Below are 23,426 nucleotides of genomic sequence, written 5' to 3' on the forward strand. Positions count from 1 at the left end.
TTCTGCAAAAATTGTCCATGCTTAGAGTTTCTCTGACTGCCTTTTTCCTCATTACTCTCTGCCCACTTTTAGAGTATGAATAGCTATCAGTACGTGATTTCTCTTTCATATCCTGCCAAGGGAGGTCTCTACTGTGCACAGCAATGTGTTGGTGAGTTAAAAGAATTCTTTTCTGCAGGAAGCAATAACACTAGAAATGATTTAAACAAAACCTAAAATGTCACCTTAGACTAATGAAATTCCTTCATCAAGCAGCACAGAGTTGACACTTCTGTGAGATCCTTTAAAACTCAGATTAAGAAGAGAAAATTAAACTTGAAATGACAGGAAACAAAACGAGCTCTGTTTCCCCTGGAAATAGTTGAGAACAGTATGTTGATTATTCTCAGACAAGCTGATTTCACAGGCAGTGACCCTAACTCAGCATAAAGAACAGTTAACAACACGGCTTTAGATGGCTGGCAATGTTATCTCTTGTTCATCATTTTAAAAATGAAATAGCCGTCTGTCTTGGAGCTGGCCCATCTGTAGCTTCACTCATATGTCCCCTCATATGTAGGAAGACAGTTGAGGAACCGTCTTACTGGCTCAACCTAGAGATTATTTTCTTCCATTTTTTCCATCCCTGAGAGTGGGCAGTACAAGTGGTCTAGTGGAAAATATAGAATTCCTTGACAGATGGCAGTTATAAAATAACCTGTATGTAACGGAGTTTTCTTTTAAATTCATCTCAATAAACATATCAATGTGTGCTCTGTAATGCAGAGCTTTTTATCTCTTTCATTCAATTCAGTAAAGTTGTGGGTTCAAACCTCTTGAGATATTTGCAATATCAACAAAAACCCTTGACCCCAACATTTAAATCTAGACAAGCCGCTACCCTGGTGATACCTCTTGGTGCATAGCAGAGACCAGCTGCTCTTTTGGGGAAGGCATCAGTCTTTATAGAGGTTCTTTGGTTTTAGTGGAGCGCAGATGTGAGAGCACAGCACTGGGGAACTGCTTCTGTGAGCTGCAGCTTTCCTGAATAAGGACTTTTGCATGTCCTATAGGGACACTCTGGTATCACTTCACAACACTATATTTTGCTGCAAAAAAAAAAAAAAAAAAAAAAAAAAAAGACTTTTGTAACATTTAGGCTGAATCCTGAGGTTGGAATCTTCAGCTTCTTTAATATCAATTAGAAATGGGAACTTAACTCAGATAGTCCCTGCACACACCATCGTTTCCCTCTCAGCTGCTCAGCTGCGTGTGAGAGTTTAGATGTAATTTTGCCTTGGGCACAGAGCCAGTCCCTGCAACACTGAAAGAAGTGATAGTTCAGGGCTGCTCTTTTACATCTTTTCATCACTGCTGAGTGTTGTTTTACTTTCCTCATTTCAGAAAGAAACCCATCATCCAGTGTGTGGGCTGTCAGCAGCTCCCTCGCACTCTCATTTTCTGCTGCAGTACAGCCCGATGGGGACTGCTGGCCATCCACGATGTTTCTGTGCCCCGGCTGCTCTGCCCCCAGCTTTCCAACCTCCTTTGCCCGCAGTGCATGGCCATAAATCCCCCCTGCAGACACGGCAGTGCGTGCAGTGTGATCGCCAGGGCAGCAGCGGCAGTGATCTGGAGAGATGTCTGCTTCCTGCAGGGACAGATTTTACCATATTGGATCGGGTCACACAACCATGACATCCAGCATCTTGCTTTAAGCAATGACCAGTACCTGATGTTTCAACTGAAGCTGAAAGCACCTAACAGTGTAACTGGAGAATGGTGTGTGGCAGAGGGGAAGCGTTTGTTTTACTGGCTCTGGGTGCCTATGAAATTGAAAACCCAGCTACTTCCATAATAAGGCAAAAAGCCATGACTCCCTTCTGTGTGTGGAGCTGGACTTAGGAATACCTTAGCAATAATGACAAGCTGTCTTTAACTGGTCTGGGGAAAAAACAAAGTGAGAGCCAGAGATGACATCTGCAGCACAGATTTGGTGAAAAAGGTATTTTCTATCTACCTAGATTTACAGGCAAGTTGGAATTTTCCTGGCCAAACTAACAAAACCATTGACTGACATGCTGCTAAACCTAGCACACTGTACTGTTAACACTGGTTCATTATATTTTATTGCTGATTGCAGGACTGCTGGTATGGAACACTGTGTTCAGATAAAGCCTCTCTGAAGAACCAATGTGAAATAGGGGAGCCCTGGTAACTGTACAAATTAAGATACCTTTAATGGGTTATAAAAGCATAGTCCATCCACTGCTGTTTTTAGAAACTGACAGTGATTTCCCTGTTCTAGTGATCAGATAATTTTTAAAACCTGTGATCTTTGCTGATTTTTATTGGCTGTGATAATTTTGATTGAGTTGTTTATGCTTACAGTGATAATAAGGCTAAAATGTTCTGTTTAACGTAATTCGATTTTCAAGGTTGCAGAAAGACTGAAACCACGGGTGACAAATTTTTAGATCTTTGATGGTGCAGAGTTTTAGTAGGTCTCTTAGTGCATGCTGAATTCCAGCTGCAGTGAGCTGTATATTTCTGTTATGCTGCTGGATGTGTTTTCAAATGAAACACCTAAACCAGCACCTGTAGTATTTTATAAGGATATAATGGTACTAACTGCACCATAAGAACTGGGTTTTTTTTAGAAGAAACAGGTCGTCAACAAAGAAAGATTTTCCACATGAATCCATATTAGAAAAGTTGGAGTGAATTTTAGACACACTGCACTGATCCATTCCGATGTTGATAGACTTGTGCCCCTGTGCTAAGTCCAAATGATAAACTAGAACTGAAAATTTAATGTAATTGGAACACTGAGCTATCAGCTTTTTTTTAATTTTTTTTTTTAAAGTGAGGTTTTAATCACATAAGAATACACATTTGCCAATTCAACAAGACACATTTGAAGGAGATTTTGAGTAATTCTGGGGACTGGAATGTAATTCTCTCATGTTTGTGTCTGGCCCAACACAGACAGCACTAATTAAGGGAATGCTCTTTTGGTTCACTGTACAGAGATTAGCTTCATTTCAGTGAAGGCAAAACCTTGGATCCTGATTTAAAAATAGGTATTGCAGACATTCCACAGAGGAAAGCTCTTTGAAATGTCTCCTTGGGTACATGCAGTTCCCTGCATTTGTGCTTATAGTAGAGCATAATTAGATTTCAAATTAATGGATCACGTGACTGTCCTCAAACAAGGCTAGGCTAGGGTGAGTCAGTAGGCAAGTGAGTTAATTTCGTCTTTTGAGACCGTAATTCCAGTCCCTATCTCTTTTTAAGTATGTATCTTTATGAAATGTATATGTTTTGGTATGTTTATGTATTCACTTCTCAACCAACAACAGAATAGACAGTCAGCTGGGCAAACATCCTTTCCAGGGTGAAACAGCACTTGTAAATGTCATAATTTGTCTGGAACCCCACGCCATAAACAAGTATCTGAACTGCTCTCAGCAGCTTTAAGGCATGATTATTCTATGAAATAGAAAATGGTAACGAAGACACTCATCTTCCCATTTCATTACCTCTCCCCAGAAGCAATTTAGTTTCATTTGCATGGCACAATATTCAGGTTGTTGAATCCTAGTCTCTCAGGACTGTCTCAAAGCACTGGTAATGATTTCAAATCCTCTGCATAAACATCCACTGCATACTATAACTCTGCATTTTCTCCTCTCCATCATTTTTTCTTATTTCTATCTGGAGTGAACGCACTAGTAAAGGGATGGATGACTCTAAATTAGGGATAGAGGACATCACAACATGGCTCTCTTTCTACCTTAGAAATAGAAGATCTGTATATTACTCAACTGAACCCAACAGAAGAAGGCTTTTGAAACTCCAGGAAAATAACTATGGACAATGCAAAAACAAGCTGCAAAGAGTAGCTCTGGCTCAGATCCTCAAAATTAGGTGGATACCTTACACCTACTTTAGGAATTAAAGATTTGATTATCATGAAGTATGCTGGCTCGAGTCCTTTAAATATCTGTGTATTTGTGCTTATCTCTAAGTGACTCACAAGAAAATACATATGAGTGAGAGGGGACCCAATGTAGCCTTTAACAGGCATGCAAAGAATAGAGATCTAAAAATTGAACAGGACTGCATTTCTTTTCTTCTTAAAACATATGGAGTGTAACGAACCTCTTGTGGGAAGAGAGTATTTTTCTAATTATTTTACTGGGGCCAGCATTTCCTCTCCAGAACCTAACTAAAATTATTTCCTTTAGATAGTGGTCAGGGGTTATCTTGTAGGATGGATAAAAGTCTCTTGTAAAGTCTGTAGAAATTAAATTCTTCAGATTTTTATCCCAAGGCTCTGAAAAAAGTATTTCTAGGCTTTTGAATAGTTTATTATCATCAAAACCACTGTGTACATTTCATGGTATTGCATAACAGGCTATTGTTCAGTAAGTTCTGTTGGCAGTAGTTTTGGACAAGGCAAGGAGATGAAGTAAAAATATTAGGAAAATAAAAATAAAGCAATTTATTCAGAAGATATGTTTTCTAATTTTTTTTTTCTCACAAGTCCTATCTTTTTTGCATTATTTACCCATTTACCACTTAAGTTATATCAGATGGTCAGAGGACTAATTGACCATAAATCAATTATTCTATTTAATTTATAATTACAAAAGGGTATTTTTCATGTTTAGTTTGCTGGTGTGCAACCTTTTCAGTTGGTTTCTCACACCACATGAGTCAGTGGCACTAATGAGCCAGATATGGTGGTAGTAATTAGCTGAAATGAGCTTCTTGATTTTTTCCCCCCTGTGATTTCTTTTTATTATTTTTTTTTTAATCTGACCCTTTATTGAGAAAGACTCTATAACTCTATGATCTTGAGTCAGGAAGCTGCTCTGCTGAGTTTCAAGATCAAATCAGCTTTAGCTCAGACTGAGTAATGACCTCAACAGCATATTTTAGCAGCAGGGTGTAAATTTATAATCCTCAGTATTGCAGCACAAAAGTTCTGCTATGTGTAATACAGGAATTACCCCATTAGCTGTGGCACAGGACATAGTTTTCTTCAACTAAGAGTTGCAACTAATGGCAAATGTCACATACACCACTCAGCTTTACTGTGAATGAACAAGGGGCAGGGAGAAAAAATCCCTATACTACTTACAAAAGCTAAGTTTTCATTCTGTTTTTCTAGAACAGGTTTAAGATTAACTTGTGAAGACTGATCTTTCAGATACATCAGGTATTTGATACTACATGTTGGAAAAGAGGTATAGGGGGGGAAAAATCCCTGAGTAACTGATTTGTTTGGACAAATGCTACTTTCATTTCCAGCAAACCTAGAGTTCTCCCCTATGAAGTGGTACGAATATTTCTTTTTCCTATACCAACATTTCGAGTGATACTGTAAAGTATATCAACACTGCACTTTTAAATGCATTTTGGACAATAAACTACAGGTCTTAAACTGCAGAACAATTTTTGAAGTTCATTCTCTTGGCAAAGCCTTTTTGTGTTTTCTGGATTCTGCAGCCAGCTGCTTTAAGTAAAGAAAAATAGTAGCTCATACTTGGGAGTAAGAAAGGAATCAGTATCAAAGATGATGAGTACTTTTTTCTAATACAGTTCTGATAGTTTTATACATTTTTTTCTAACTCAACTGAAGTGCTGTGAGGTCTTACTAAGATCAAACATTCAAAATAATGGAAATCTGTTACCTTCTCCAATTGTGAACTCATATTTAAGATAAATCTGTAACTTTAAACAGAAAGGTGATATTTCTGCATATTGCATAAGAGATTGTGATATTATTAAGGGGTATGACATTTGCCTGAAAGGACAAGTGGGTAACAGCAATGTCATAGAAACATTCCAACTTGTTTTCTGAAGTCCTCTTAATCACTTCATTGGCACAGGATTTATCCTTGATTGAGGTGACTGGGTAAATACGGGAGATAAAGTGATTAATTTAGTTTCTACAGTTCAAAATAGCTAATTGCTTAGTATCAGTTGATGAAAGTATATCTAAGGTGGATTTAATATTTTTGTGAAAACAACACTGTTTACACTAAAAAAGGAAGCTTGAACTTGGGACTTTAAATTCTGAATTTGTTTGTTTATTTTGACCTGGCTTTGGCAAGTCATAATTCATTAGAAGAGGAGTGAAAATGGAATTTAAATTTAAGTACTTATAATCTGAATCTTTTAATGTCTTCATTCCAGGGGAAATTTTCTCATACATATCAAACACTGAATTCCTCATAACCATCATCCACATCTACTAGGAACCTCCCTTGTTTATTCCTTGTGACAGAAATCCAATTGTCATTGTAAAGGACAGAGACACAAATTGTTGTATGACCCTGCTGTTGATTGAGAAATTTTTGAGAAATACTGCATTAAATATAATTTCTATAAGAATATAATGAACTAATTACTAGACAAATATTAAAAAAACTAATCTTCATTCTTCCTCATTAACAGTGAACAAAGAGAGATGGTATCCTCTGTTGTTGTTGTTGCTTTTCTTAAGTGAATGGACTTTGGCCCGCAGTTACCTGAACCAGCACTTGGATAAAAATGTTGGATCAGGAGTTTGAGAAACTATTTAAATCGATGCAGTGAGACAGAGCCTGTGCCAGTGAAGCTGCACTGATTTATACAAGCTGTGGTTCTGGCCTGTGAATTTTATTTTTGACAGTAACCACTATTATAGCACAGTCAGGACTTTCTACAGGCATTCTTCACGACATAGAGCACTGGCTCAGCATCCATAACTAATTTGGTGTTGAATGAAGTGATTGCTATGCACTGAATTGATATTGAAACTTCCCATTGAGAGAACATTCCAAAAATAGCAAAATTCAGCATGTGTTCAGAAAAAAGGAGCATAAAGGAGCTCCTTTTTTTCAGGAGCATGAAAAGTCAGGTCATTTTAGTTGTAGTAGGAAGTATGGATCTTTGAATTTCATTCATGCTTTTGATGATTGTGCCACTATATAATGGGCAGAGTGGCATGGCCAAGGATCATTGGATTGAAAATGGAATTGGTCATTATTCCTTGCAGTCTGCAAGGAAGGTGAAGCAAAGCCCAGTTCAAAATCCTTGATTCAACAGTCTGAAAATCAGAATTTCATGAGGACAGCAGTAGCTTTGTACCAACTTCCAGGTATACTGTTGGCTGTTTTTGCATTGTCTCCTTGTATTGTTCAGCAATGACTAATAAAATTATTCCTCTCATTTCCTAGCATGTTCTTACTTTGCCTTTTAGTAAAAATTGGCAGATAAAGAATAACATCAAAGAGCAATTGAATATGGTCTAGTACGTGCATTTCTCAATCTTAAGTATGGCTTGTTAAATTTCATTTTGAGAAATGAAGCTGTATTTAGTATAAATGTGAGGGATCCTGGTGAGAAGAAAAGCACCCCAAATCATTAAAAGAAAAAACATCTTTACTTTTTCTGCTGTATAATTTTGAACTTACTTAGCAATTTGTACTACACTTAAGGAAAAAAAGAAATTGCTGACAACTTGGACACCAGACTGCAGGCAAATTAAATTTTAAAAGAAGAATTTAGTATTCTTTATGAAGGAGAAATGAATTTTGTCAGTTCTTAGAAGACCCTTAATTAAATTGAAAGGGACCTTACTATGCTACTTTTATACATTAAGGAGAAACTATTAAGTTATTTTGCTGACTTCGGTATAGTGAAGTCTTGCTGTGCTGCTTTGTGGAGCTGCAGAAAATGTTCCCTATTTAAACAGCTGTAAAGTATTATGAAAAGATTTTAATATAGCTTTGCTCCCTTCTTGTGGTTACCTATAGAGTGGACTTTAAATCCTGGTATTTGCCACGAATGTTAATTTGTGTCCTGTTTTAAGTAAGAAATGTTGCTCAAGGCAGTCTGGACAGCAGGTACTGAATGTTAATAGATCCCACCAAGTGATGGTTGCTCTCTGAGGAAGATGTAAGATAATTCATGGCTGTTTCCCAAGTAATCTCTCACACCCTGTCTCACTCAAGACAAATGCCAGGGAAAAGACACTGTCTGGCACAAGTTTTTGCAAATACTGATAGAAAGATTATCAGTGTTCTTAGCTTACTGTCTACTAAAGAATGTAGGGTACCAGTCTAGGTACCCCTAGGGTACCTAGCCTAGTGTCTCTCCTAAAAAGGATCTTTTGCATCTGCTGAACAAAATGGAAAGTTGCGAGAAACTATTTTGTCAAATTCATAAAAGCAGACTCTTCTCCCAGTCTAATTCTACAGCAGTGCTCTAGTGCTGTTCTGACAGAAGTAACTGTTCTTTAATATGATAGAGGTGAATTAGAAATCCACTCCTCTTGGAGTTAAATCCTTTTCCAAATATGTATTTTACAAAACACTAGGGAAGTTTACCCTAATTGCTTTATGTCAAATTTGAGCATAGATATATAGTCCACACTTCTAAATTTTGCCTTTGATTTCAGTTGAAGACAGCAGCCTTCAGTGCTTCCTGATATAACATGGTAAACTATTAAAAAACCTGCTATGAGTCTCTCCAGAACTACTTAGGTTTCAGTGGGAAATAAGGTAACAAAGATAGAGAGATAGATAGATAGATAGATAGATAGATAGATAGATAGATAGATAGATAGATAGATAGATAGATAGATGAATGTTGTTTTTCAGTGAAGAATTTAAAACTCACAGGGAAACACCTGGAGAAAAATCAATATATAATTCTAAGCTATACCATCTATTAATCAACGTAAAACCTCTTAAATTCTATGTACACCAGGCAACATTGTAAAGGAGGAGATACGAACCTCTCTTTTCTTGATGTGGATTATGTCTACTGTTTTTATGTCATAATTTCCATTACAACCCTATAATTTATCACATTGAGGAAGGAAAAAGAGAAAAAGAAAGGAAATAACACTTATTCAGAAAAAGGAAAGTTTATTTCTAGAGAACTAAAACTAGGTCCTCTCTTAAGGTAGGATTACTGTTCTATCAGCATTCAGCAATCAGAATTCTTTATTTCATAGTTAATAAAACTGTTAGCTTTGTCTTTACCGTTCAAAACCTATTTTATAAAAACTCCATTTTCATAGCTGTTGGCTGGCTGAAGTTCTTGATATTTATAAACCCAGGAAATTATAGAATGACTTGGGTTGGATGGGTCTTTAAAGATCATCCAGTCCAACCCCCTCTGCCATGGGCAGTGACATCTACTAGACCGGGTTACTCAAAACCCCATCCAGTCTGAACTTGAACAACTCCAGGGATCGGGCATCCACAGCTTCTCTGAGCAACCTGTTCTAGTGCCTCAGTAAAGAATTTCTTCCAAGTGTCTGATCTACATCTGCTTTCTTTCATTTTAAAGCAATTTTATCACATTATATTACTGCATGCCCTTATAAGAAGCCCCTTTCCAGGTTTCTTGTATGCCCTATTTAGGTATTGGAAGGCTGCTCTAAGGTCTCCCAAGATAGCTTATTTTTCAAGAATGGATAAGTCTAGTTTAGAGGGTACCAAGGATCACAAACTTCAACTGGAATAAAAATCATCTAGTTTCATTGACTTGAATGAAACAACTGCAGTTTATCCCATCTGGGAAACTGGACTAAGTTCAGACAATTTCCTAGAATTACAGAGAAAAATGTTGCCTTCATTCTACTGGAAAGGAAAAAAAGTGATCAAGAGCAGCCGCAGGAAAATGTTATGTATATCACTTTATTTTCCCTATATATATTTTTTTCCATCATCCCCTCCTAGCCAGTCATAGCTTAGATTTAGATCTATGGCTGCAGTGTTCAAGGAAATTCTTAAATCTGTGCATGTTCCTTATCTCTGAAACACAGCAGCTGTCCTGTCTTCCATGAAATCCTTCTAAGATTTAGATCCCAGTTCAGAAATCAGGTCTAGTAAAGGAAATCTCTTTGCTTCTATGTGAAGAATGAGAGACAGAACTCTCTGAAGTCTTTGCTGGTTCTAGTTGCTGTGATTACATTTTGTCATTTTCTGAGCTTTCTTAAGTACTGAACATATGAACAGCAATATGAATAAAGAAATTAAGGTACTTTTCTGAAGATACTTGAACCCAAAGTTTAGAGCCATTTTTGCAGATCAAAAGCAGACAATGGCAGACAATTACTTGGTAATAGCTGCCATTAGGCATTGTTACACAAGTGGATACATCTAGAAATAAGCAAAGAACTGTATTTGCCTATAGGCAGATAGCAAAATCCACTCTACAGTTAATTGTGTAATCTTCCAGTCTAAAAAGCCCACTATGTGATGCGGGTCTGCCAGGCATCGCAGAGTTGGGGATACACATGCTGTGTATCGACATCTAAATGCAAATTAGCACTTATATTTATCATTGCTTTTAGTAGCTCCCAACCACATGGAGCTGGTGTGAAATACTCTGGTGAGGGAGTGCCTGATGATGCCAAAAGTCTTCAGATACTTCAGTATTGCATTATCCATGTCTACTATAAGTGCTTACATGGGCACTTCCTAACAGCACCCTGGAAATATTTCATGTCCTTGCCCTCATGCATCTTTCTGGAGTAGGAAGTACACACCAGAATCCAGAAAATAATTCTGAGCAAAAGAGGATAGACACTTTAGCACTTTTCTCCTTCAGTAGTATTTTTGATGTGCTCAGGCTACAGCAACAGTTAGAATTAAAAAAAATTAAAAAGTATTTTCTTGATAGAAAATAAATGTCTTTTTGTTAAATAGCGTTGAGGTATCTTTAGGTATATTAGGTATAGCTATGTATGTAGAAATGTATGAGTTTGAATGAAAGTTTCACTGGTTATGCTGGATTTTATTATTATCTTTTAGCTACTGACCAGATCATATGTTGCGTATAGTAACTCTGTGTCTTTCAATATACAGAATGAAATATCCTAAATTGAGTACTTGGGTCTTTATCAGTAAAGTTCTGCTTCTCTGGGAGCTATTTGTTACCATAAGGTATGACAGATGCTTTAAATCAGCTGCATTAATATATTGATATTTTAAAATATTATATTACTGGGGTTTTTTATAGCTGACTTTAATATATAGGAAGTCTTTTTTAACTGTCTCAGTTACTATTTTTTTCCTTTTATGTTCTGTGACAGTTTTAATTAAAGGAAAATTACATTTCCATCTCCTTGAAAACTATCCTAAAATAATATCATCAAAGCCCTAGTGCTTGCATCAGCAATAATCTGCAATTGGCACTATATAGCAAATTCTGATTGATATATGACATGGAGTCCTGACTCTGCTGAAACCAAATGCAAAACTCCCTTTGGTTTCTGTAGGAGTAAATTTTTACCTATGATATCCTCTCATGGAACTAGTTTAAAATGCAAGTGTGTGGTGAACTCATGGACATAGAATACTGTATCAGCATTTGAGGGTCTGAACAGCTGAACAAGCAGGCAGCACTGCAGATACTGGGCATTACAGCCTGTTGGTAATTTGAAACAGATATACAGCACCATAGTGAAAATTTTCATCTGCTAAAGTATTATAAGCTACCTTTCCTGGATCTGATATGAATTTCATATTGGTGCAATAATATTTTAAATTTTGCCAGTGATTTTGATAAGTAGGTTATAAGGAGACTACATAGAGAAGATATTCCATTAAATAAAGGTGTGTTCATCAATTTTAAAACCTTGTCTACATGAAAAGTAATCTATTATTTTTCTCTATAAAACTTCATGTAGTATAAAGTTCCAGAGAGATAACATCTATTCTATCTTTATAATTTATGATTTTTGGATTTACAGGTTGTCTGGACAGAAAGAGAATAACTCATATAATTTGCCATATTTTCTCACAAATTCCTTTAAAGCCTTGGATTTTCACCAAGCTGCACTCAAAACTCTCTTTGTTAATCATAACTTACTAGGCAGGTCTGTATTATCAATTATTGAATCAGATGATATATTCTGAAAAAATGTATATCATATCAATATAGCACTGTGTCTTAGATACCTCAAGGAAACACTTTGGGATAGATGATATGGGATTTTGCTTATGTTATATTTAAGCATGAATATGCTCCAATATCAGGTTGCTCCAGAATTAATTTAACATTTGAATAAAATTAAAACTGGGTAAAATAAAAATACATAATTATTTTATTTTGCTATATTAAAGTGGTTGACACAGTTATAAAACTGGACCTAGTTCTGTCTCTTTTTTTTTGTTTCCAGTGCCTGACTAAGCTAAGCTAGATAAAGGGGAAGGATGCTTACTCCCAGTTAAGGTAAAATCCAAATGTCATCTTATATATGCATGGGTGACCCTACGATTATGCTTAATACAATGATATTTGGGAGTTAATGAACTAATTACTGGAATCTAGAAATTAAAACTTTAGTAATTAGTTGCTTTAGAGTGAAACTATTTTTGAAACATTATCTTTCAACAGTACTGTAATACATGAAACAACATCACTCCTTTACCAGTCAGAAATATATGCTGTTAGAGAAGACTTGATAGAATATAGCTAATGAAAATGAGATTTGTAGAGTTTATATCAGCCTGACCTCATGCCAGCGAAGGTCGCGGAGCAGATCACCTTGACTGCCATCGCACAGCACGTACAGGACAACCAGGGGATCAGGCCTAGCCAAGATGGGATTAGGAAAGGCAGGTCTTGCTTCACTAACCTGATCTCCTTCTGTGACAAGGTGACCTGCCTAGTGGGTGTGGGGAGGACTGTGGATGTTGTCCCCCTGGAATTTAGTAAAGCGTATGCCACTGTCTCCTGCAGCATTTTCCTGGAGAATCTGGCTTCCCGTGGTGTGGACAGGTGAACACTTCATTGGGTAAAAACCTGACTGGATAGCTGGGCATGGAGAGTAGTGCTGAATGGAGTTAAATTCAGTTAATCTTCCTTTTCCTTCTTCAGCTACTGAGACTAGGTCCCTGAAGGTGCACTGTTGTTCTTTTTCAAGGGCTTTACATCTTCTTAGTTGGATGCCCCAAATTATAATGAATGTCACATTTTCCCAGTTATACAATCCTATGGAAGGAATTTTCTTTCAGCTTTTATCACTGTAGTTATTTCATAGTTATCATTGTTGGAAGGATTGGACTGTGTCTCAAGTGATCCAGACTGATGTCTGTGCTTTGTTCTCTGGGTAGAATGAGTTTCAAGTAGGAACAGCATTATAAATTTCAGTTTCAAACTCCCAAAGTATTTATTCAGATTTGCCATCCATAGTGTCAACAACTTGCAGCAGATACTTGATAATACATGTATTGCATCTGACCTGTGTGGAGTGTGAAGCTTATGTTTGCTAAGTGTCTTATGTACACATGCTATATTTTGGCAAATTATTTAATCTATTATTGCCTCCGTTTCTTCAGCTGTAAACGAGAATAATATTACCTGTCTTTTTTCTAGAGGCCTTGTGAGGGTGTGTTTATGTTTGACATCTAATTACAGCAATCCAATGAATGATGCATTGACACCAAGAACTCCCATTGTGTGCAAAGGGCCCTGGGGTCACTACATGCGTGCAATTCCCAGTAACAGAACTCCTAGGTCAAAGTTTGTTGTTCAGATCCAGGAAAATATTTGTAAGTAGTTGTTATAGTCCCCCTGAGTCACCACATAGTTTCACTCTTAATTTTATTTCACTAGCTGCCTCCTAAATTGAATTTAAACATTCTCCCACTTGTAATATTTAAAGGTGCACAAATGCTGTGCGCAAGAGCACCTGTGACCTGTTCATTGCCCAGCAGTGATAGAGCTGGTAATAATGTGCTTGCTATTCTGGCTGCACTGCACTTTGGTAACACCTAGGGTTTAATTGAAATACACCCTGACATTGGTTTTGTTCATGAAGCATAGAATGGACATAATTGCCATGAATCTACTGAGGGATATTATGGCAAAATGTCGTATTACTAATTTTGGCTCCTCACTGTCTTTGGGGGGGGAAAAAAAATCACAAATTTCAATAAAAAACAATGTGCTGCAGTTTCATAGAAGTCCTGAAACAAGTAATTTTCCAAAAAATTAACTTCTTATATTTCTCTGTACCTATTTTTTCTCTCAAAACACTATCACAGTAGGATAATTGCATTGCCCCTAACAGTTTCATATTCCTTCATAATTAAATAAACAGCTTGTAAATTGCAGACCACAAAGTGCCTGTGTTCCACTCTTACCTTAAGGGGTTTCCATAGTTACAAGGACAAGAAGTTTAACCATCGTTTGCCAGACTCGAGGCTATTTGCAGCCTTAACTTTTTAACTCACGTCTCTTTTTCTCTTTGTTGCTTTGTTTATTAACAGAATGAGAGAGTAATTTGGACTCAGTTAGCCACTACAAATGCAATGATGCAAAATGGACTCTGGTGCTTTAGTGTGTTGTTAGCTGGGTATTGTTTTTCCCGGAAGGTATTTTGAAGTAATACATACTAACAATATCACCTAAAGTTATCAGGGTTATGAAATACCCACTAAGTGCTTCTTCAACTCAGCATCAAATAATTCAGCACTTAAAAAAGGAAAACAGGAAAACACCGTTCTTGACACATCATCATGACATAGAAGTATTTAGGCAGATATCCATTTTAAATCATACTCCAAAAAAAACTTGATGCAGGTTTTCCATGGCTGCTTTTATATCATTTCCTTTCATCCCTCAGTTCCCTCTGTTTTACATAATGCAAAGTGCATTTGGAAAAACTGCAGTTGTTACAGCACAAACTCCATCTTTTCACGACACTGAAATGCACAATTCTGATTTGCTGATATCAAACTAATTTTCAAACTTTTAAAATTAGTTCAGATTTTACCAGAGTATCTGTGTTGCCAAACTGTAGGGAAGTATAGAAAACTTCTTCTGCATTACATGTTCATCAAATTAAAATATTTTTGTCTTCCTGTCTGTGTTATCTGGTGAGCTCAGCAAGGCTCAGAGGATGATGTGTTTGAGTGACAGGAATATTCAGCACTAGCATTTTCAGTAGGCAAGTGCAAATATTGTAATATAATGACTTTAAAAACTAGATTACAATTTTCTAAGGTTAGGATGAAACTTTCTGAAGTGCAGATATATACTCCAATTGTTTTTTGTTTGTTTGCTTGTTTGTTTATCTTCATCATACTGGCTACGTTCGTATATTCATTCTTAAGTTGTTCTGACCTGACATTTCCCACATCTGCTTTTATCATTTGTGAGTAGTGAGAAAATTCTGGAAGCAGTCAGGTGTAATACCTTGGATTACGTGAGCCTTGCACATTTTTGCCTTTCCATTTTTGAAAAGGCACAAACTTTCATATTACATATACTTAAAGTGCAGATTTTTTACCTACCAGTTTGAAATGTTCTAGTTCCTTTTTTAAAAGAATGTTAATTTACAATTTAATGTTTCTGTGTATAAAAATTTATAATATTCTACTGGACCAAAACTAGTTTGTATAAAATAAAGTATCAGTGTACTATGTTTAATTAGATGTTGTTAAATCACTGCTAAAACCAAAAAATACTATAGCATTTTTAAAAATTACCCCAGTATGACAGGACTAAAGCCTGCATGGTTTTAGACAAGTGCTTTAGAACAGCATACAATTTTTTTATTAAGGGTTGTTTTTGTGCTAATTTCCTTGTGGTTCTCAGATGCCTTCCTAACATGGATCTGTGATTTTAGTTTAATAATAAATGAAAAAATAATTAAGAAAGCATAGTTATAGAAACAGTGTAGTTTAATAATTGCTCACTGAGAGAGCAAGAGAGGGAAATCTAGAAGGTGCTTGTAAGACTTCCCCTTATATCATGGTTGGCACATGAAGTGCCATGACAGACCTCTGTAACTAAGAGAATTTTATTATCAGGCTATTGTAAAATTTCTATTGTTCCATTGCTGTTTTCTCCTACATAAATATCTGTCCAGAAAGAGATATGAGATGAAACAAACAACAAAATGACAGAGAAAATGTATTTTATCAACTGAATTAGTGAAGCAAAATGGAGCTTCAGTAACCCAGAGGGATCAGTGATGAGGTAGGAAACCTTTTTACCTTTGTGTAATTGGTTTGAATCAAGCTCAAGTCAATACAAAACAAAAGTTCCTATTGTTTATATGGGGTCTCAAGAAAATGAATCCAAATTAACTTTGAAAAGGGACTAACTAAACAACATTGCATCCTTTTATGGACACTCTTAATTGAAGTTACAGTGGCCTTGATTTAATTTAGCTTAAATTAAATTCTAAATAAGAATGTCCACACTAAGATTTAATGAAATAGAATTAACCCACTTAAAAGTTAATTCCAATTAAAATTCAAGAATGTTTCTGGGTGCACTAGAACTAAGCTATATTGTGGTGGCTTTTATGAAAGAATTTTGGTTCATTGTGAATAGTTCATAGATTGCTCCTATTCATACCACTGTGAATAGTCTGAACACAGAAGTTAGGATTGTTTTGTCCTCATCACCCTTGGAGTGACTCCCTGGAGTGACATCCAGGGAGAGGACAACAAAGAAGTCATAAAATTCCTCTAAGAAATCTAAGTTTGTCCTAAAGAATGATTCATTGAATATCATCTGATTTTTTCTATGATTTTCCTGTGAAATTAGTTTTATTGAGGATACAAACTGTGAATGATGATTAAGAGTAAAATTATATTTATAATATAAATAAAAAAGAAATACCAGACTGATTGAGATTCAAACACTGTGAAATACCTTAATTTCTAGCTAAAATACAAGTATTTTTGCTTGGACCCATGTGCACTCGAATTCTCATTTTTAAAATTTTTATTTCATGTTCATTTCTTTTACCTGATGTTAAAGAGAAAATTTTAAACCTTAGGAAGAAATTAGAGAGGAAACATGAAATCATGCTGGAAAATAAGGTAGGTGAAATAAAGCTGTTTCCTGTATAACAAAATGAAAGACAAGAAGTAAAAGGCACACTGGGTCAAACTCACCCTTGATTGAACTCCCCTGAAATCAATGGTGATTCAGGAGGATTGAATGTGTCCAATCACATTTAGGTCTTTCAGATCAGTGTCTTAGTGATTCAGCTGAGTCTTAAAAGGTTTGCAGGAGAGAACTGGGAAGTATCTGTGGTACAGCAATATCCACTCTGTTTCCTACACTTAAATGCTTCAAGGGGCCACAGAACTGTGTCCCAGAGCAAAACAGTGAGACATGAAAGGAGGAGAATAATTTGCATTGTGAATGTTTTGATTTGTCTGGTCTCATGAGTAATCAGTTTGCATTGCAGGGCTGTCTATCTAGTCCACTTTGGCCTCTGCTGTATTTAACTAAAAATAAAATAAAAACCAAATAGATAAAAACTGCTCGGCTTTGAAACCTCCCAGGTTTTTAGACATTATTGCAATGGTTCCCTTAACTGTTGTTGAGACTTTTTAAGTCCTAGAGCAGTGAAAAGAGAAAACTGATTTTTAAGAATATAGATAAAGTTACCCAGTTCTGTAGCCACAGACATGAGGTTTTATTGTAAATCAGTCTCTTTTAAAAAAGCCAAACACCTTTGACAGGAGTCAATCCATGAAGAAATAAAAAATAAGATTAGGAAGAGGAAGATATGAGATCTATTGTAAACCATTTTACTGATTTTGCACCATGATGCATTGTAGTTCTCTGTTAAGAGCATAGCATGTTTTTCTGTGTTAGTGACAAAAGCATCCGATGGAAAAACAGAATGATATCATTGTACTGCGTAGGGGCAGGGAATAGCATGCAAACTGTTTGCACTGCTCTTGAACTGAGAGCTCAAGTCCTTGAGGGTTCAGCCAGGTGGAAAGGTATTTCCAGAGAGAAAAGGGGGAGGTGATGTGGGCAGGAGGGTATGGTGAGTGAATCCCTGGCAGTGTGGTTCCATCAGCCCAACCCTACACAGCCATATGGGGACACACATGTGAGGCTGCTGGAGCATTTGCAGAGCAGATGTTGGTAGAGGATTTCTGACCCTGGTGGAACTCCCTGCCCACAGTTCAGTCTCTGTTCTGGGATGAAGGTTAACCCTCATGTGTTTCAGTACTTTTGGAGCTAAAGCATATTGTGTGCATGTCTCTACACTGGAATTCCCTTGGCTGCTTCTGCTGGCATTGCTGCTGAAAGGGGATCAGTCTCAGGCCCTTGGAGCATTCAGAGTTCCTGAAGAGAGTCAAAAGAGTTACTTCTGCATAAGGTCATCCTGGGATTTGGACCTATTTTTGTTGCTGTACTCCAAGCTCTGTTCCATACAGAAACTATTTTCAATTCTCTGGTGCTGATGCTACTGGAAGAGACTTCCCAGCATTATTAGCTGCTTGACGCACCTAGCTCCTCTTCACATGTTTGGAAATCTGCTGTTTAATTTGCAACTGCAGAGAGGCTTGTTTTCTGAAAAAATGCAGATATCATTGCAAAGGGTTTTTCTCTCAGAAAACCTCTTTAAAAGGGCATGAGGTACAGCATACATAACTGTGCTATATAGAGTGAAACACAGATACATTTTCTGAATGCATCCACATATTTTTCAACTTGAGAAAAATTGAAAAAGTTATTTGAATGCTTCTCATCCTGAAATTTTCTGGGACATGGCTGAGAGAGAGTTTTTGGGATTTAACAATTCTTCAGCTGAGACTTGACTGTGATGTATTTGTGATGATGTAATTTTACTGTGATAGTTTAAACACCTGATACTTGATAAATTCTGTCTAAGTTTTCAATGCAGTGCATATAACATCACATCTCAATTTCTTTTCATGGCTGCTGTACAGCATGAACCAAAGTGTGCTAGCTCATACTGTATCTTAAACCATATATTGGGATAAAGCCATGGCCTTTGCACTGCACAGCTCTGCTGCTGAGGCAGTTATTCATAGACCCACAGACAAGACAGAACGGAAAGTATTAGTTGCCAACAGCAACTATACTGCCAGTGATCCAGCTAAGGGTCACTGGAGCTTGGGGAAATATCTTTGCCACCTGCCATACCTCATTAGGCAGATCTTTGGAAATGGTGTGGAAGTTCTTTTTTGTTATCAAAACCCTCCATCACAGGAACATCCTTCAGCAATCAGAGGGAGCATAATCACTTTCTCCTGGTAGGATAGCAAAGGGAGAACAAAGCACATCAGGGCCAAGGTCTAATTACCTAAAAAAAAAAAAAGGAAAAAAAAAAACCCAACCAAACAAAGGAGGTTTATTACAATGCCCATAAGGAAGGCATCTCTGCATACAGGTTTGGCAAAGTTAGATTTCACTACAGCAACTGCGACGTCCTTCAAGCTGTCCCTAAGGAAAGCTCACTGTGCATAGCTGCAGAGGTAGATTAGCTCTGTCATTCCTTGCTTCATCTTCTGCACTGGATCTTAAGAGGGCACTGCTTTTAGCTCAGAGGAAAATGTGTAGTACATCAAGAGTAACAAAGAGTCACATAGGCTATAGACAGGAGAACATGCATATCAAATGTCAATTTCAAAAAGACAATTTTTTATTTCTGTGCAAATAGAAAACCAAATGAACAGCTCTCCATATATATGTCTGGGAATGTCTCTATGGCCATTAAGAGAATATACTATTCTGTGCTAAAAAAACAGATGATGTATGCTGTAGTAATTAAAGCAGTACCACAGACAGACTTAAGGTCATGTTTCCAAAACACATTTGATAATTTTACTGTCGGAGAAACCGACTGTGCAGTAAGGAAATTCTTAACATTTTAAATTAAATTTTTAGTCTATACAGCAGAGGGCACTAGTAGTATTGAATTGACCATAGAGTTGCTATTTTGGTACTAGAAAAATGAGAAAAAATAAAATTACTTAGAAGACAAAGAGGTGTCAACAAGACTAAAGAAACTGGTTGATGGTCTGTATTCCATGTGTGGGTTTGTAAAGCTAAACCTTCATGTGTCGCTAGCATAAATAGCTATTGAATAGCAAATTACTCTAGTACAGAGGTCCAGATGGATCTTTATGTAAAACCCATTAAAATATTTCCATAACACCCTTCAAGGCTTTAAATCAATTTTCCACTATAATTTTGCAGTAGCTTTTTTTTTTTTCCCTAGGATGTTTCCAAGATATTTATGATTTAAAATTACCCTGATATGAAATACCTACACCACGACTTCCTGAATATTTAAGCTCTGTATAAAAGAAAAGATCTTTTAAGTACATTCTTCCTGCCACTAGGAATCTGACTGCCATGTGTCAACCTCATGCAAACCTCACTAGCTGGAACTGAGGACTAGCAAGGTATTGCCTAGTATATTTTCTGCTGGTCACGGTCTCTTTTTTGGATCATCATCTCACCTGTACTTAAGCAACACCAAGTCCGCTTAGTTTGGTTTTGTCCTAAAAACTGCATTTTGCTTCCTGTATTTCCAAAGAAGAGGTTGAAAAGTCAAGTGATGTAAATAAATCCAAAATTCAATCAAATGGTAGCTGCAAAAGCTAAGATTTGCTTTCACTGCCTCCTGTAAAATGTTGCAGAGGGATGGCAATATAGATATTCTGTACTTATATATTAGACAAGATATGGCTTAGACACAGAAAGATCAAACATACCAATACAGGTAAAAACATATCTAGAACTTTGTATTCACATATCACAAAATGGTGATCCTGTCTTCAAAATTATAGATTCAGAGAAGCTATCAATTAGTCAGTAACCAAACTTGTGCTTGAAGCAGAGATTTGAGTTTTACAGAAATCTGACGATGTCAGATTTCCCTGGAGGTCTTTGATAGATGGTTGTACTGAGGCATATGTTTGATTGAGACATTCCTAGCACAAGACTAGGGAGAACAGTAAATGCAAAAGCCACAGGCAATTTTGGCCTTCAGTACAAGGAAAAACCTGTTCTGTGTGAATGATTCATTGTTTCAGTCAATAACCAAAAATAGGAAGGATATAGGGAATTTATCTTAAGAAGATAAAAGCATTTCTTTCAAAAATCTGTTTGCAATTGAGACATGAAAACATTTTGGTATGGGTTAGACCACATTTACTGATTAGTCGCATACCTGGATAATTTATTTGTTGTAATGATGTGCTCAAGTAAAATGTTGGGGGTTTTTTTGAGCATATGTGTAGTGATGAAAAGGGAAGATTTGCTGGATGAAGAACTAGGTAAAGGAAATGTTAGGTGATACCATCAGATTCAAGTAATTGGAACAGGAGGAAAGTTCCTTGGAGTGCTTGCAGCATGGCTTGGAATCATCAGTTTTAAGAAGGCTAGAAAAGAGCAGCTGAAGGGATTTGGTGCATACACAGTTTGATGTTGAGGGTGCTTGCTCTCCCATGGCCTTTCTTATTTCTCTGCACTTTTTCGTTATACAAATGCTGTAGTTTTCCTCGTCCTTCGGGGAATCCAGGACACAGGACTGAGAGCAGACAGTCACAAAAAGAAAGGTAGAGAAACTATATGACATCCTCCAAAGCTGACCTTGAGCAGTGAATTGGTCTGAGAGGAAGATTCCTGTACCTCTGCAAGCCCCACGTGCTGCCTGTGCCTCACCAGCCTTGTGTAAGAGGATAACTGGCAGCTCTGAAGGCAGACACAGCAGGCTGAGCTCTCATCCCAGCTTCACTGAAGACAAAACCATTGCACCAGTGCAATGGTAAAATAATTGGTTTGTTGTGTTTCTGCGTCTGTTTTATTACTTGTTGATGGAATTCATTATTCAGTCCAAGTCCTAAGGGTAAAAGTTTTAGAAGAATTTTGAAAATGAGAAAGGAAAAACAAATTACTGCAAGAACAAAAAAAAAAAAGTGACAAAAATGCTAATACAATCACATTAACTATCACAGATGATGGTTAATTACTATTCAGCAGCAAAATTCATGGGTCACAGATCTTAACTAAGGAACCTACAATTGATATCAGGCTCTAATAGAATTCTTTTGACCACAACTGCAGGTTTTTCTTCATAACTGTGTAAGAAAGATGGGCACCATGGCCTTTTCACCTGCTTTTTGAAGATAGTTTTACTACAACTGGACTTTTGTGAGAGAACTTGAATTTTAGTGATTGGAGGGTTTCTCCATACATCCTTTTCAGCACCTCTGAAGAGATAAGTGACCTTGTGAGCCTGCAGTGAAAAGGAAGGTGTGTAGAGCAGCCACCCCTCATCTAGTCCAGTACATTATCCTAAACCCATGAAGCTGATTTCAGGAGTACAGTTGTTGGCAGAGGGAAGGGATGGAGGGGTGGGAGCAGTAGCATCTAACACTACAGCCACAGGGTTCTCCAGAGCCATGGGACAGAAGTGTAAGCTGCAGAGAGAGAAGTTGAGTGACTTGCTCAAGGTTGCAAAACACATTAGTTTCATGAATCTTTCATAACAAGAATGATGTTTTATAAATAGCACATAGAGAGAGATCAAACATACCGATACAGCCCAGACTTTCTAGTTCCCTCCACAGTTTTTTAACCATTATATTGGCTTTCTCTGCAGTAAATTATTAAAAATGAAATGAGAACACTTGCTAACTTTACACCCTTATAACAGGTTTTTTAAAAAGGCAGAAATGAATTCTCAAAGCCACATTGTCTGAATATATAATTAGAAAAAAAGAAAGACTTTCATTAAAAGAATTACTTTGAGATGAAAGTTAATATATTTTCCTGGGTTGGTTTTTTTTTTGTTGTTATTGTTTGGGGGTTTTTTTTTTTGTTATGTTTGGGGGTTTTTTTGGGGTTTTTTTGGTTTTTTAATTTAAGAAAGGTCTCTGTTTTTCACAAAATGAATCAATTTGGAGCCTGGAGTATAAAACACTTGTCTTATGGTATTTTGTTTTACTGAATATATATGTACTATCCATCTGGGTGCTCTAGTTTATAAATATGCTTTAAGCTTGCTGGAATTTCTAAGACTTCACTTTTGGCTGATTTATAAGAAATTTCATTAATTTCAGCAACAGAGGAATCTTGAACTGAGCAGCAGATTGAAAATGAACGGAAGGCTGGGGACTATAAAAACTACCACACATGAATCAGTACTGAAGTTCTTAAAATGGTGATGATCATTTGTAGTGCAAAGGTCTTTTTTCCCTTTGCAGTAAGAATTTTTTGGGAGTTTTTTCAAGGTGCCAATGAAACTGCCAACCCTGCAGCTACAGGGATATTTTTCAGCATTTAAATAAATGACTATTCTCATGTCCATGTTCAGTACACCTCTGGTAATGAGCATTTCTCTGCTGGTGCCAAACAAAAGAATTGAAGAGGACATATACTTAAATTGGATGATGGTCAGCATGCTTATTTATTCTTTAAAATTTTTCTTTTAATTCTAATAGGCAAGATCTTGCCCTGTCATCTGCATGGCACTGAGTTTCAGAGACTTAATTCTAGTTAAATTCTGATTCAGGAATCATGTTTGTATAGACAAAGATTTTTATGCATACCAGACAGGAGCCTCCACTTGCTTTTCATATTACCTATTGTCTTGTCTTGCAATGTGTAAAAAAGTTTAGCACCATCAA

General features: G+C 36.7%; 1 protein-coding gene across 8 annotated transcripts in view; it reads left to right on the forward strand.

The window, feature by feature from the left end:
• Positions 1 to 23,426, forward strand: part of LRRC4C (leucine rich repeat containing 4C) — a 498,621-nt gene that overhangs the window by 469,945 nt on the left and 5,250 nt on the right. For 3 of the 8 annotated variants that reach the window (XM_033061881.2, XM_033061882.2, XM_033061887.2), the window contains one exon: positions 12,173 to 12,225. The exons of the other annotated variants lie outside the window; for them this stretch is intronic. The gene's annotated coding sequence lies outside the window, so the exon portion shown is untranslated. The remainder of the gene's footprint in view (positions 1 to 12,172; positions 12,226 to 23,426) is intronic. 8 annotated transcript variants of the gene reach the window in all.

This window comes from Catharus ustulatus, chromosome 6 (genome assembly GCF_009819885.2).
Source record: "Catharus ustulatus isolate bCatUst1 chromosome 6, bCatUst1.pri.v2, whole genome shotgun sequence".
NCBI lineage: Eukaryota > Metazoa > Chordata > Aves > Passeriformes > Turdidae > Catharus > Catharus ustulatus.